Consider the following 6,000-nt stretch of genomic DNA (forward strand, 5'->3'; position numbering starts at 1 on the left):
AACAATAACACTTGGTCTATAGTTGATCTTCCTCCTGGAAAGAAACCCATTAAGTGTAAGTGGGTTTATAAAATCAAGTATCATGCTAACAGGACCGTTGAAAGATGCAAGGCCCGTTTGGTTGTCAGGGGAGACACTCAAAAACATGGCGTTGATTATAATGAAACTTTCTCTCCGGTAGTTAAGATGACTACTATTAGATCTCTCATTGCTATTGCAACAAAACTGAAATGGCCAATTTTTCAGCTTGACGGGAACAATGCGTTTCTCCATGGTGATTTAGATGAAGACATTTATATGTCTCCTCCTCCTGGTATGACTTTACCATCTAATCAAGTTCTTAAACTTCAAAAATCACTCTATGGCTTAAAACAAGCATCAAGGCAATGGTATGGCAAACTTTCAACTGTCTTAAAATCAAAAGGTTATGTGCGATCTGCCAATGATTATTCTTTATTTACCAAGTCAATGGGATCGTCTACGGTTCATGCAGCAGTATATGTGGACGATATCTTGGTAATAGGGAATAATCCTGAGGAGATAACTGCTCTTAAAGCTTTTTTGCATGATGTTTTTCAAATAAAATATTTGGGGTCTTTGAATTATTTTCTTGGCATAGAGGTTCTTGCTCATTCGAATGGGATTATCTTGTCACAAAGAAAGTTTGCCAAAGACTTACTAGCTGAGTTTAATTCATCAGACCTGGATATTCAAAATTCTCCTTTACCATCTCATTTACAATTGAAGTTAAAAGATGGTGATTCTCTTCCTAATCCTTTGAAATATAGGCAGCTTATAGGCAAGTTGAATTATCTCACACATACAAGGCCGAATCTTTCATTTGCAGTCCAGTTTTTGAGCCAATTTATGCAAGATCCTCGTCTGCCTCACTGGTCTGCAGCCTTACATACATTGGCTTATGTCTAGGGCACTATTACACAAGGGTTATTTTTCAATAACTCAAATTCATTTGATCTTCAGGCTTATTGTGATTCTGACTGGGCTTCATGTCCTAACACTAGAAGGTCTGTTAGTGGCTATTTTATTACACTTGGAGGTTCTCCAGTTTCATGGAAATCGAAAAAAGCAACCCACTGTCGCTTTAAGTTCAGCTGAAGCTGAATATCGCTCAATGCAACGAGTCACTGCTGAATTAGCTTGGTTAACCCGGTTACTACACGAGTTGCAGGTTCTAAATGTCACTCCTATTCCTTTAAAATGTGATAATCAAGCTGCGATCTATATTGCTAAGAATCCCGTGTTTCACGAACGAACAAAGCACATAGAGCTTGACTGCTATTTTGTTCGTGAGAAACTTCAAGACGGGCTTATTTCTTTGACACATACTCGTACAACTGATCAACTTGCTGACATTTTTACGAAGAGCTTAGCTGTTCCACATCATCGAGAAATTCTGTCCAAGTTGGGTGTTATTATACCACCAACTTGAGGGGGGATGTTGACTTAATAAAGTCAAATTACTATTTTACCGTTTAATTATTATGTTTATTGTTAGTTAGGAAGTTAGAGAACAGTTAGTCAGTTAGCTTTTGTTTGTATATAATTAGGGCTTGTATCATTTTGGGAATAATTCAATTCAAGCTTTTCATTCTCTCTGTTTACATTATCAAAACTTAACATAATCGGTTGACCCGCTCTAAAAGCTGACCAATTAAATGCATTTTATAAAATTTTAAAATATGCAGCTTATACACAAATGATTTTTTAGTAAAAGACTAAAATGATGAAATAAATTAAAAATGTTGGTGCATGTTTATCAAAACTTACCAGACTCTTAAGTCTGGCCCATTTATTTGACCCACCCATTCGAGTCGTGTAAAGAAGAATACTCTCATAATTTTCTTTATTGTTAAGAGATTAAAATAGAAAGTTTAAAACCTTGTGTTTACAAATGCAAACTTATAATCCTCGGAAGTAAACATCTTAGCATAAGAAAACAACACATTTACTCTGGAACTCTCTTCAAATTTGTATTATATATTAGACAATATAAACATAATTATTCGTGTAGTTATATGTATGTAACTTAGTTTATATTACTTATACGTATATGTATATATATTCGAGATATTTGAGCGGTTGTGATGGTTGGAAGGCACCGATTCTAATGGTGGTTATTCCCTCCAGTTTTAACTGCTTATAACTGTCACATATATGAACATATATATAGGTCTGGGCGGGAATCCGGCACCAAGACAATTTCTAACTTCCAAATTGTCCACACTTGTTTACTGCAAATCTTGATCAATAACGAATTAACAGTAGATCATGAAACCAATGTTTCTTGATAATTCCGCTGCAAAACGTTTCGATAATCAACAAAGTGGTATCAGAGCCACTATCGAAAGCGATGATGATCTCAGGCCAACTTCATCCATGTTACCGTGTAAACATTGCTCCAAAGAGAAAAAGGAACAAAGATGGTTGCAGAGGCGATGTTATTACTGCAACAAATCTGGACATCAAATCTCAACCTGCAAGATGAAGGAAGATGACGAGGAAACACAACTGATTCGTCTGGCAATTGATACCGGAACACAGCAACAACAAAATGAAGATCATGATCATCAAAGTGGTCAGAGGATGGAATATATTGTTGTCGGCACCGATGGAGGATTCTGGTCAGAGATGTGGCATGTAAGTAAAACCCTCAAACATCATTATTTTGGCAGTCTAGATATGTTTAAATGAATAAAGGGCATGTCCGGTGTTGAAACAAAAACTGGAGAAAATCACTTTTATTTCATAAGGGGTATAGGGGTCGTCGAAGTAATACCTGGGTCAGAGAAAATTAGTATTCAGAGTGTATTCTACACTCCAGATATAGACAGAAATGTGCTAAGTCTAGATCAGTTAATTACCCAAGGTTTCACGGTGAAATTCATCGGAGATAAGTGCAAGTTATTTCCCACGTTTAGTATTCCTTTAATTAACAAGAAAAGTGATATAACCGAGATGACTAAGGAAGAAGAGATCGGAATGTTAGAAAAACAATCCATGATAAGTAAAGAATCGGAATTTGTGAAGTATAAAACAGATTTTTTGAATGAATATTTCGAAAATCTGAATGTATCATTCCAAAGAACCCGATTGGAACCTAATGATACTATAGTCAATGCAATTTAAAGAATTCCAGGATTGTAAAGCATTACTTGACATGATGGATGATGGTGATTATGTTCGAAAGTATTAGTTTATCTTAGAATCAAAATTCGATGAGATGGTGGACTGGTTTCTAACCAAGAAACTGGAAGTTATGACGAGGCCAATGTAACACCCCGTGTTTTCGAATGTCAAAGTCAAAGTCCAAGTCAACTTTGACTTCTTTGACTGTTAATGTTTCTTTTTACTTTTGTATTATGTAGAGTAAGTGCTGTCTAAATGAAATGATCGAATGTTTAATCAATGCGACCGATTTACGACTGTGAATAGTAGGAAGTAACAATGCGATAAAGTTAATCAATCAATAATCAAGCTAATCGGGATCAATCAATCAAACTCGAGACTTGAAATATGCGAACTCTGGTATTGTTATACGTGTGTGTGAGCCTTATGTGTTACTTGTGCGTGTTTACTTATATGTTTGGTGTGGTATTCAAGTGAATCAATCGAAAATCAAATCAAAACTCGAAAAGCAATCGAACTCAATCGAAACCGACATCGAAACGTGACTTATAGAAGATTGTATGTTAGATATAGTAGTTGGGATTGAAAGTAATTTGACTCGGAACTCTATCGCATTCGTATCATCGTCCATCGAAATCGAAACATCGAAAATCTTCACGAAATACTCAAGGTGGGTCGCGGATCGAACAGGAGGCATCCTGATCGAACAGGCCAGCCGATCGGCTAGCATCTTCCTAGCCGATCGAGCAGCCCATTCGATCGGAGCTCCTGGCCGATCGGCTGCCACATTCCTCTTTTAGAGCCTATAAATAGGGCTGTAATTGTCACACTTTCCATTTTTGGAAAGCTCTGACCGAACCAGCCTTCTTCTTCACCTTTTCTCAGATTTCTCTCAACTCCGGTAAGTTTTCACTCTAATTCTTGTACGTTTTTTATCACTACACGATTCTACACCTTTCTATCTTTCAAAACTCGACTTCTAACCGTGAAATCACCAAGATCTAAGTGTTCTTGGGTGATGTCATCATGGTGTTCTTGAGGAACACTAAACTTTGGCCTCATTCAACCATGAATAGCTTAGATCTGACCGGTTTCCACATAAACAAACTAAGATTTGTAAGAATCTTAACATTTTTATGAATAATTTCCAACTTTCTTCAACCTTTTACACTCAAAACCTTAAAACCGGTAGAAACGGAGCTTGAACCGGCTAACTAATCATTCTAACAGTTAAGAGGTTCAAGATTCGGATTCTATATACAAGGTACACAGACGATGGGTTAAACTCTAAACCGACGTTCCGAACCGTTCACCGGCCGGACTTGGGTGATTCCTGTCCGAGCCGAAGAAACGAGTAGGAACGGAGGATATCATAGTTCAACTCGTTATTAAACTACCTCGATATGGCAACAAGTGATCAAACAGCCAAGTGTTAGACGAAAGGCCGACCAGGTCAGAAATGCTAGCCGAACGGCTAGGCTGTTCAAACAGCCCAGCCGATCGGACATGCCAGCCGATCGACCGGGCCAGCCGATCGGCTAGCACATGGTCTCACACTTTTCGAATTTTATGAAGTATGCTATTGACGAAGTGATGTTCGATCGAATACGCTACTCGATTGGTAAACATTACTCTTCGGATCATGAGATACTATGCTTCAACACTTAATCGTTTTTACAACTCGTTCGTAGTATGGAGTGCCAGCCGATCGAACAGGCTATTCGATCGAGTGACATTTTGTTGAGAACCACTTCTAAAGTTCCCAGCCGATCGGTTAAGCCGGCCGATCGAACGGACCGTTCGATCGATCGACCTGAAAGGTAAGGACATTTTAGTGTTCTCATATACTACAACGAAAACTTCAAAAGTTCAAATCCTCAAACACAAACACACCAGAGGAAGAAACAATCCACTCGAATGGCCCAGCCGATCGAGCCTACCGGCCGAACGAACAGGATTGTCCAATCGGACATACCAGCCGACCGAACAGCCCGTTCGATCGAACCTGCCGTTCGATCGACCAGCCTATTCGATCCATCCACATTTGTTTGCATTTCCACGTTACTCATTGTTGTGCTATCGAACTATTCAGGCTAACCTTACTCTCAGCGCTCCCTTCAATCCATAATCAATCACTGTGAGTATACTCGAACCCTTTTTGCTTTAGCACTTTTGGGTGTTACATACGTTACTTATCAAATTCACAATCGAACACACTATTCAAAATACTTGAACGCTAACCGATTGCATGTATTACGTGATTAAATGTATGCTTGTTGTTATGTTTACACGTGGAATGCTGTCTACCTGCCTTAGCAACGTAGTACTATAGTTTGGACTCAGCACCCGTTCACACGGGGGTTGTTAAGGACAATTACTTGCATGATTTATGGTGGTGATCATGTAAGCGAACTGTCTCGGACAGTCAACCCGCAGTCGTTGGTATTGATAGGTCCATGTTGATAATTAACGTGCATCATTTCCCTCTGTGTACGTGCTGGTTATGCGTAAACTATTCGAACCCTATATGCTATTATCAAACTTGTATGCTCACCTTTACATTATATGTATTGACTTTACTTTAACGTATGTGACAGGTGCTTAGGATGCTTACTTGCTTTCTCTGCTGTGAAATCGAGGCTAGGAAAGAGTCTAGAAACCAAGACAATTTATATTTATGTGTTTAAATCTGAGTTGTCGGAACATGTTTTGTTTAAAGGATATATATGTCTGTAATAACTAAATTTATCTTATGGGTCACGGTATGGGACGTGATATTTAAACTATTCGGTAATAATAGTTGTTATGGAATTTCTTTGAACAATCTGTTCCGCTCAGTGCCACGCCCCGATG

Source organism: Helianthus annuus, chromosome 11 (genome assembly GCF_002127325.2).
Source record: "Helianthus annuus cultivar XRQ/B chromosome 11, HanXRQr2.0-SUNRISE, whole genome shotgun sequence".
Lineage (NCBI taxonomy): Eukaryota > Viridiplantae > Streptophyta > Magnoliopsida > Asterales > Asteraceae > Helianthus > Helianthus annuus.